This window comes from Pygoscelis adeliae, unplaced genomic scaffold, assembly GCF_000699105.1.
Source record: "Pygoscelis adeliae isolate BGI_AS28 unplaced genomic scaffold, ASM69910v1 Scaffold106, whole genome shotgun sequence".
Taxonomy (NCBI): Eukaryota; Metazoa; Chordata; class Aves; order Sphenisciformes; family Spheniscidae; genus Pygoscelis; species Pygoscelis adeliae.
The window spans coordinates 4,794,535-4,805,819 of NW_008824939.1; the positions used below are offsets into that span (position 1 = coordinate 4,794,535).

The following is an 11,285-nucleotide window of genomic DNA, read 5'->3' on the forward strand; positions in this document are numbered from 1 at the left end:
CCAGGGGAGGTTTAGATTGGATGTAAGGAAAAATTTCTTTACTGAAAGAGTAGTTAAACATTGGACCAGGCTGCCCAGGGAAGTGGTTGAGTCACCATCCCTGGAAGTATTTAAAAGGCGGGTAGATGAGGCGCTTAGGGACATGGTTTAGTGGGCATGGTGTTGTTGGGTTGATGGTTGGACTCGATGATCTTGGAGGTCTCTTCCAACCTTTAATGATTCTATTCTATGATTCTATATGCAATACATGTGGGACGTTCCTGCATCAATATATTCTAGCACCATCATTTTGGCAGGTCCTTTAGTACAAAATCAGTTCTGATTTATAGCTAACACCTTTACTCTGTGGCCTCAGAAATTCTTCCTCCACACTTCCCCAGTCTCCTGACACCTAGTTTCACAGATCTGGCTGTCTTTTTGTTATTTGCTTTGGATAGTCTCTTTCCATTTCAAGCTCAATATGGAATAACGTATTTCTCCTTAAATGCTTATCCTCTCTTTTACTGTTGTTACTGTTACTATTGTAGGCTTGCACATTTGGTAGCATTTTAGAACCTTCTATTTGCCTTTCAAGCCATTTCAGAATATCACAATATTTTTGTTATTATTTTAGAACATTTAGAAAATCAGAACTTCTTTCTTGCATTCAAATGCAAAGCAACAGCAAAGAGAACCTAGCTGTACTTGTAAAAACTCAGAACACCAAGATCTGATTAGTATTCTGAAAGAAGTCCTTTAAAAAGGGAAATCTGGGAAACATGTACTTTTGTGCACTACAGTACGGTGCAGAGATCTTTGGTGTACTGATGACAGAATCTACAGATTCCCTTTTAGCTCTCTAGGGAGTCCTACGCATTTCAGATGCAGTAGTCCATGGTTCAATTTCTTGCTGGAATGGATTCTTCACAAGTAGGGATAATCCTTTATTTGATGTTTACTCACTTGGATACATTTCTGTATTCCATACTGGCCATATCAGGCTTTGCAATGCTCATTTATTCTTGCCAGAATGCACTCCTGCCTTAGCTGATTTTATTACACTTATATGGTTGAAATGGCACTTTAATTCTACGACCTTCTTTTCATTAGCTTAAAATAACTTTTCAAAACAATTACCTCTAGGCCAATACTTCTCATGCTTGTTCTCAGACTAACAATCACATTTTTACCATGTTTAGTTTGAAGAGAATGCATTCAGTAGTTTTTGAGGATCAGGCTTTCAAATATATACAGATACAGTTGTTTTTATTAAATATTTACCAATTACAATAGTTCCTTATCTCCATTCAAATTTGTTATTTTTTCCCCTCCTAATTATAAATAAGTAATATATAATAACTCCTTAAAAACCACTTTCAAAAATTTTTTGTTTTGAAATTCCTCCTGAAGTTTGTCTCCTGTCTGGTTCTGTTAAAGTTGTAAGGTATTTAGAGCATCTTTTGACTTGACTCACTATCTGAATTTATTAAATAAAATTAATAACAACATCAATATCTTTATGATGCATAAGTTAATATACGTACTATATGCATGTATTGATATATTACCTACATTGCATAATTGTAATGTATATAATCATAAATATATTGTATTATAATATCTCAATTAAAATGTATCTTAATCACATAAAATAGATGTTAATATTGTAATTTTAAATCTATACAAACTATATAATTAGCTAAGATTTCAAAAGAATATGCCGTTCTCTAGGTAAATACAGCACAGTGTAGCATAATATTTATCATGACATTGTATGATCTCATGGTCAATATAACATTTAACAATAATGCAGTTTAAGGAAACAAATTATCGAGCCTGAAAGACAGAAGATGAAGATGGGAGAAATGGAAAAATTAGCTTTATGCAAACCTTATGCTGTACCACTTGCCAGCTTGTGTCATGTACTCTTCAGCCATCACTGAATCTCCTGTGAACAATGGATTCAAAATAAATCCAAATCAGAATAAGCCACAGTTTTCACAGTAAAAATTGTTTAGTCTTCCTTAATGATTATATTTTGGGTTATCCACTATTACTGAACTGACAAATTTAGTATCGGTTAAGAAACTTCTAAAAGCATTTCCAACATTTTCTTAGCAGACACTGAATCAGAATTTTCAATTGCTACAGTATCATGTAAAAAGTCTATTTAAAACGTATTTCAGTCCAATGCCTGACATAGCAATTTCTCATCTCTCAGCTTCCTAGTACACCACTATTCTTCACAGTGCAGAAACAATTCAAATACAGAGTCTCATCAGCATTGTGTTGAGTCCTACATGTTTCAGCAAATAAAACAAGGTGATTTGACAATCCCAGATACAGCTTGATCTTTTTGAATAAATAAAAAGCCAGTAAATTAAAGCATTTCCTTTCATTTTACACAAAATTGTGGATTTTTTTTTCATAAAATGAACTCCAATATCTAATTGATTAGTTTCCAACAGTAATTTAGAGACAGATTTTCAAAGGCATGAAAGCCTATTAAGAACGCATCTAATTGATTTTCAGAAAGAGCTGAGGACTTGATCCTGCATTCACTGCAGTCAGCAGTGAAATTTCCATCGATTTAAATAAGAACAGGTTCATACCTGCAGAGAGTAGCCGCTACTTATGACTTTCACATTATCCCTTCCATAGCTAGAGATCTTTTACCATTTTTTTTCACAAATAATCTACACACGATGCGAAGTGAAAATGCTAAGAGCATATATTCATGTCAAAACAAAAAAGGAAAAAAATACTGATTTTGTACATACACTTGGCATAATTTCCTTACATTATAAAAAAAAAAAAAAAGCCACATTTGCAAAGAAAGGTAATGAAAGTTTTAACATCGAAGATGAGTGAACACACTGCAACTGTCACTCAGTTTTATGGTGCCTCTCTTCACTGAAGTCAATGGGATTATTTACGAGTAAATCAACCAAAATGTTGAATACATAGTTTAGTTTCTAGGTATTTAGAAGTAAATAAGTTTACTCAAACAAGTTTGAGTAATTATACATAGAACTATTGCTTTACTGCTGCAAAAATGAGGCAAATGTTATCAAATATTCAGTTCTATCAAACGATCAAATACATTATCAATAAATGAAACACTGTGATCTTATTCTGTTTTATTTAGTAAAGAAATGCAACTGAATATTTAAAATGTATTACTGTCTAGGGAATAACTGGCTTTTAAGAGAACTGTCACACCGATATATGCAAAGATCAAAAAGTGGCGGTAGTGTTAGCATTCCAAATTCATCCAGATGAAACAATAAGATAATTAGGTGTAAAAAATTCACAGTCTTATGTTCAACACAGTAAAGGATCAATTTCATCTAAAGGCAAGTGGAGTGTACACCATATCATCTGATCCAAAGTAATGACCTTCTTGATTCAAATGCAAAATGCCTATTCCTACTGCAGACAGAACTTACCAAGACAAAATGTTCAACAGAAAGATTATGTTTCCAGTGGGGCAGAAAGGTATTTGTCAGTGCCTCATTACACCTTTGATGCAAACATCATGGATTTCAATTAGCTTTGAGATAGAACAGCAATAATCCAGTGTTGAGACTACAGACAGATCTTTGTTTCTTACACCATTATATGTGGATTTTTGTTTCATTTGCAATAAGATATTGTAAGATTTCCAAAAGAAAAGAAATAGAAGGAAATAACATTCCAGTCATTTTAACGTCAGCGATATCATTTAGTGATGTCTGTCTGATAACTTTGCACTAGGAGGCAAGGGTGACATTTACATTTTTTCCAGCATAAATGAAAAGTGCTGAATTCCTTGAACCGTAAGTGTCCCATCAGTTCTTCTACCCTCACTGTCCCACCTCCTATTATTAACATACCATATCCACTCTGATGCTTTTGATCCTTTTCTATGAAAAGTAATTTGCCTTCTCAATGGAGATATATATGAAATTTGCTTTAGTACATTTCAGGAGTTGAAACAAGGGCCCATAGAAATTTCCACCCTACAGACGTCATCTTTTAACTTCATAAATTTAGAATTTGCAGTCATTTAAAGTGTTTACTTCTAAATATTATTTTATATTTAAGAAAAATAGTATGTTCTTCTGAGTTGATCATGGAACTAGGAGTTGGAAGGGCAATTTTTAACTGTCACTTGAATATCTGTGACTGATTTTGAGTTAACTCCTGTAAAACTCTGGATAATATTTGTCATCCTTACTTTATACCTGTGTCATGAGGGTAACTCTGTCAGCTTATGAAACATGGCAGGAGGAAAAGCTCAGAAATCATGCAGGTATGATTCAGCTGTCGATTTCTTTGTTAGTAAAGAAGTTATGATCTATGTTATGCAGGTAGGATTTTAATAACACTCAAAATTATATATGGTATCTTCCATGCAAAAAGCTTCCTTTCAAATATCAATTCACATAGCTTTAGCTGTAAGAAATATTGTTATTGAAATAAATAGGGTTAATTTAACATATTAAGAAACTGAGACTAAGAAAAAATAAAGACAGGTCTGTAACCTAGGAACCAGTGGCAAAAACTACTGGTGGCAAAACACCACTTTTCCTCCTTTGATATCAAGGTGAAAAAGTCATGACTTAAGTCACTTGCCCCCACAACTCCAGAGCAAGGGCAAGAGCTGGGAAAATCGTCCGTTTTAAGATGAATTGTTCTACGTACTAGCTACAAGCTCCTTTCTCTCAGAGAAAGAAATTCTACAAAATGCTTGATTTATCAGTAAACATAAAAATGATAAACATAAAATTATAAAATCTAATGGATCTGTATTTTTTACTTCATCTTGAACTCTAAATGACTCTTGTAAATATATCTCAACAGTTGGTCAGTAACCATCTGTGGACAGATACACACACACATATGTATATATATTCATATACAATGAATTAAGCAAGCATCTATAACGGATTTTTTCCTCAATCCTGAACTGCAGCCAACTTTAGGGTAATGAACAGCAAGAAAAGATATAATACTTTATAACTATAGTGAAATGAAAAATAATTTTCCTGATTAATGAGAGTATTGGTTAAATATCACATACTTCCACTGACTTTAAAAACAGCTATAAGTACATTTTGCTCCTACACACGTATCTGTAAATATGTGTTGGAGTTTGCTAGCATTTCCAGCATACACAATACTAACAAAAATAATGTGGTTTCATTTTTGTCATATCGCTATAAAAAATTAGATTTAACAGGTTAGACTGCTTTGTATATGTAGAAATACATATACATACATAAATAATATGTATATTTAACAGGTTAGACTGCTTTTGTTCTGTAATGCAGAACAAAAACTGCCAAATCATACATGTAGATTTTTTTTCAAGAATATCTGAACATATTCTATTTCCTGTAAAATAAATTGACTTTGCCAGCTAAAAACATATATTTAATATTTTATTATAATGAAATGAAATTTAAATTTTATTAACATATTTTTCTGCAAGTATGACGTAGTTGAAGAATTGAATTTTTTCAAATTGTTTATTTTTTGCAGAGAAGCAAAGTTTGATTGTAAACTACTAAAGCTGCATAAGATTCCAGATTGCTGTTTCACAAGAAAGTGTTGCATGAGAAGAATTAAATCAGGGGTTTTTTTTCTTCCTGCACTCACAGCACCATAGGAACACAGACTTGGAAAGGACGTCCAGCGATCTAGTCCAACCTGCTTTAGTAGAATCGGTGTCCTTTAACATATAATAGCTGTTTAATCTCCTGTTAAAAATATCCAGATAGAAGAGCTTCCAGTAGCGAATTTAACAAAACAAAAGCACAAACTGCTTTCTCTGAGACAAACAGGTTTATATCTTATAAAGCTTTTTCTGACAGAAATGACAGATTTGACTCCACAGAAAACTGAACAGAGAGCTATCAAGACCTGTGGTGATGACGCCTATGGTTAAAAGCATTTATTGGATAAAAATTTGCCAGCGGTAGAGTATCCACTTATACACATACAAACCAGCAAAATATACCTTATTTGCAGGAAATTGTATACTTCTCTCAGCCTTTAAAAAACTGAAATCAGCAGTTGGTTAAATTTCCTAACGTTATATAATGTGTGCATTTCATTGTCTTATGGTTTTCTTGAGTCTTAAAATCATGTGTCATGGGAAAGATGTACACTTACTTAAGTCTATACAAGTTCATACATATATATTCCATTTACAAGCCTTTACAGGCTTTTACAGAAGGTCTTTTGCATTTTTTTCTCTTCTTCTGTCTTAATACAGATCCACTAATGTAATCAAGGGCATTGAATGATGTGCCATTGAAACCTAAACAGATGACTTTTGTTCAAATTTATTTTTTTTTTAAAACAAACTACTTGCACAGATCAGACTATTTCACAAGAAAACATAATCCGAAACAATTGTCAAATAGATTAAGGAACAGGATATTAATGTGGTCAAATTTTGTTCAAGCAAAGTAGAAAAATCAAATTTATCCTGATTTAAAAAAAACCAACAAACTACAAACAGGTTAAGACAATATGATGTGTTTGTCTAGAAAACCAATCTATAAATAAAACAAAGGAAATCCTGTTTGTTTGGAATATATAAAATTAAACTAACATTAGCCCTAAACTAGAAAGTAGATGGGTTTAGCTATCCAAATCATGTTTACTGACATTATATGTGGTTTGAATTTAAAACTTTTTTCTATTATTTTTTCATAGAAATGCATGCACACAAATTTTGCAGATTCTCAGTGACCTATTTTAACATTTTTGAAATGCAATAAAATTCTGAATCAAATTCAAATACAGTTTAGCTGTAACAGTCTTCATTGACAGCCAACCAGATTTTCAAAATAGACGTTTTCTTGCATAAAAACTGTTGCAAGATCCACAGGAAATCCCCTTACAAACATTCCGAATTATATAAGGCTTAAACACCACTGTTAGCACGTTACCTCTGTGAACAAGAAGGATGAAGCTCTACCATACTCTGGTAAATATTCAGCCAGAGAAGGGCTACTTCCAGTTTGGACCAAGTCTCTATAGATTTGTTTGGGACGTGGAACACATCCCTGTTATCTTGTACCTTCTCACTGCATTTGCTCTGCCACTTGTGATATGTTCCAGTGGGGTGCTTACTGTAAACCAGATGGCTGCAGTAACTGTTACAGGAGATTTACTGTGCCATCTCCCTTCTGCTCAGGTGTTTTATAAACACGGCCTAGGAGCTTGGGTTCTGCTAGTAATAAATACATTTCCAACTATCTACTGCCTTGCAACTTACGTTAAAAGTACAGATTTATTTAAGTTAAAAGGTAGGAGATATTCTGAGAAAAATTTTATATTAAAAATTGCTGTTTATGTGTTTTCTCTATAGTTTAATTCCATGTAATTTTTCAGACCTTCTTCCAACACATTAGCAAGTTCCTCATTAAAGACTCAAAAAAGGAACAAACTCTATCTTTACTTACATTGCTCTTAGCAGTAAAATGACTCCATGGCACCAGTCTTTACTGAATAGAACTGACTGATGCTGTGAGTCAGTGACTCAACTAATTCTCAAAAGAATGTGAAAACATGAGAAGTTAACTGTAACAGTTAACAGTTTCAGAAGAATAAATACTACTTTGTGGTAAGAATAGAAGGCTGGAACCTAGGAATCCTAAATTCTAATCCCTGTGGTCTTGTCACTTAGTCTTTTTAACTCTCTTACTTCATTTGTAAATAATTGTGAAGTACTTGATATAGGTAATTATTTAACATTTCTAGAATGAGATAATTTGATGTCACTGGATGAAAAGTGTATTCATTTTTAGTAAAACTTAGTATTTTAGTGCGCCTTTGTTCATATTAATTCTAGCCTAAAAAATACTTTAAGATTATATAAAGATACCCCTTTTGCTTACATATAGAAAAATAATTGAGTTCATAATTAAAAGTTTAAAAAAAGCCCCTGAAAAAAGTGAACACTTTCTCTCTCCTAATTTATTCTATTATCTTTTTGGCTAATAATGCTAACATAATGCATACAAAAGGAACTCTGTTATCATCTTAACAAACATTCAAACATATTCTTCCTTTGATAAATACAGAAAACTTCCATAAAGGTTAATGGGAGATAGGCGCACAAACTGAGGGTAGAATATAGCCTGGCATACAACATATTTTAAAATAGTTCTTTTTGGTTGATCTCTTGGCAGTTTTCATACTCTGTCTTAAAACCATTAGAACTAGTGAAGGTTTTGGTGCATTACAGGATCCCTTAAGAAGCTCCCATTATCTCCTCTCTTCTTAACCACATAATAGAAAAAAAATGAGAGTACCGTACACAGAACACACCGAGGAAGGAGAACTTGCCTTGAAATTTTTCAACTGGTAAACCTATTTTCTATAATGCTTAGTAGTGAATCACTCTTAAGTGCTGGACCATTCACTAGTGTATGTGTTTTGTGCCAAAGGTTACCAGATTGCAAAAGTGTTCTCATCTCAGAAAGGACCCATCATTCACCATCACCTTATTTTGACAAAACAGAAAAAAAATAAGTCCATCTAGCAGGAACAGGAAAGGGGGGAGAAGGACAGAGAGAAACCTATATTAGCAATGCAGCAAATTTTCTAAGGGAAAAGCACAGGCTATCAAATGATACGAGAAGAGTTGTATCATTATATTATGGGATGAGATCTTCCTGATTATTTCAATTCCAGTAAGTCTGTAAGATGGACTTTAATTTTCCTGAAATATGAGAAAAAAAGAAAATTAAAATGGAGCCTTAATGGAGAAAGGTAGGCCAGCTGCCTTTTCCCAGTCTCTCATACTACTAGAGAGGACAGCACAGTAGTGGCAGTTACTTGAGGAGGGAACTACCCTCTCCAGCATAGATCTTGGGCTCATGCTCCAGAGCAAATCACTGTTCTCCAGCAGCACAAGGAGGTGACAAAGCAAGGCGAGGGCCCACTTGCCTTTGCTATCTACCCTTCTTCTGATTCAGGCAGCACAGAAGTCTAATGTTCTCCAAAATACAAAAGTAGAGGCTCTTCTAAATCAAATTATATCTTCTTGTGTTTAGTCTGGATTCCTGCCCATTTGCAGCAGAGACCTCATTTATCTTCATCATTCCTTTACATGTCTCAAAATAACTTCTCAGTAATACACTAATACTGTTTATATGGGTACACAAGCACTGTTAAAGCTGGTGTTCACATCTTAACCAAGCTGTGGTCATCCTAGACCTAACGCATAGGATGGGCGCATAAAATCCCCTACAAGCTGTTTTTCTGGTCCTAAATACAGAAAGGGTCCACCCTCACAGTATAACTTCTCCACATTCTCAGAGACCATTATAAAATTAGGGTTCACTATACCAAAAGATACTGCCACCAGGAAGCTGAGGCTAGAAGAAAACACTCACTTGTAAACATCTACGAACAGCATGCTTTCTCAAACCTGTCCTCCCACCATACACCTCATGAGCCTTCCAGCTGATGAAAAACATATCAGATTATTCAAACTGCTATTACTTGTGAGATCAATGACTGCTAAAAAAATCACAAATGTATTTGTATAGAGTTAGCATTCTGTTAGTGTTTGTGTCACTGCTAAACTGCCCCAGATACAGCTATTTGAAAACGATAGCTATCATTTACAAAGAAAAAGGGGGGTGTCAGTGCTGCAAAAATTAGCTATCGTAGTTACTGTGTTCTAAAATGAAAGACTAACGTAAAAAAAAATAACATGACCTTCAGCAGATATATGTAGGTTCAGGACCAAGAAATACACTTCAGTGTTGAAGATCAATTACCAAAAATCGATTGGCTAAATTAATTACAAATGTGAAATATCTGGCTCCTACCTTCATAATTTTAAATGTAAACTTGAAAAATATTACTGGAAAGCTTCAAATACAAGATTAATATTTTATGGCCAAACAAGAAGCATATGTAAAATACAGAAAAAACCCACATATTCCTGTTCTTAGGTGCACACATTATTGTAAGTGATATTAGAAAATTCTGGCAAATAAATTCAAAGACGACAGCTGTTTGTGGAAGTTCATTACTATCATCTTCATATTTCCGTCTCTGAAGAAAAATGCAACCCCTTCTCTTGCACATCATACAATTTTCTTTGACAGTTTCACTTACAGTTTCTCTGAATGGTAACACCTATACTCTTATGAAATGCATGGGGGTTACACAATGATCAGGAGCCATCTAGAGAACAGTTAGTTTTTCTAATTTTTCTTAAGGTATAGTACGAACCCTGACTCACATGGAAGACTACAGGGGAGCAAATATGAACGCTGATTCCTGCAGCAATTGAAGTTCTCCTGGGAGCTATCCTGGCAAAGTACCAACCATCCTGTTCATGATACATAACAGGATTGCAGCCTGACAAAGCTTGACTGCAAACGCAGTCTTTTCCCAGTGCTTGTCAGCAGGAGTTCAGAAGATATACTCACCAGACATAAATGTTTGTGGAGCCAGTGATTTTAAATAAATTATTCCAATTTGTAATAGCAGAACATTTAACCCTCTCTGGAGCTGACAGTTATTGACTCTGAAAACTTCATTTCACAGAGTGTTGTGAACACATGTTCCTCTTGAACTGTGTGAGTTGTCCATATTAATTCTGCTTTGGCAAGCAGTTTCGGAAGATCAGCAGTCTGAGGAATCAAGCACTTCACTGAGATAGCAGTCAGCAGCACTAGCGCAGCAGTTAGGAAAAAAGGTTGAAAAACTTGATATATGTTTCCACAGGTTACAAGCGGCAATATACTTATTAATTTAGGATGACTGGGGAAAAGCAAAGTCACTTCCTACCAGTTCGTACTAGTATCAAAATGAACCACGTAACTTCATTGCCACATGACGTTCATCGATGCAGTTTGGGTTTGGCACAGCTTTACCCCACTCAGCACACACAATGAAGCCGTCTGCTAACGTATAATGCCCTATCAACCTCACAACCTAACTCCGCTTGCTGACATCCACGCAAAGCAGATTTAGCGTGGGTAATTTTGTCGCTAGCCCAACGCTCACAGCAAATCAGGCTTTTATATACTTTATCGTCAGGTCAGTGAAGTGATTATGGCTACCGGCCTCTCTACCCTACGATTAAAATCATCCAGTTCAATCAACGTCCGCATCGGGCTGACTCGCGGCACCGCTGCCTGCTGGCACGGCGGTGGCCAGCGCGGATCCGCACTCCCCGGGAAACCAAACCGAAGGAGAAAGAGAAGCCCCGCACAGGCGTCCCGTCTGGGCCTGCTCTCCTCAGGGCCGCCCGCCGCCGTGGGTGCGAGGCGCAGCGAGGTCCC

The 11,285-nt window shown here is 35.1% G+C and overlaps 1 long non-coding RNA gene across 1 annotated transcript in view; it reads right to left on the bottom strand.

Moving 5' to 3' along the window:
• LOC103918174 overlaps positions 1 to 10,509 on the bottom strand; it is a 34,280-nt gene extending 23,771 nt beyond the window's left edge. Inside the window, exons 1-2 of the long non-coding RNA XR_663673.1 lie at positions 10,428 to 10,509; positions 1,870 to 1,927 (exon numbers count right to left, since the gene is read on the bottom strand). This is a non-coding gene — a long non-coding RNA (uncharacterized LOC103918174). The remainder of the gene's footprint in view (positions 1 to 1,869; positions 1,928 to 10,427) is intronic.
• Positions 10,510 to 11,285: the final 776 nt, after the last annotated feature.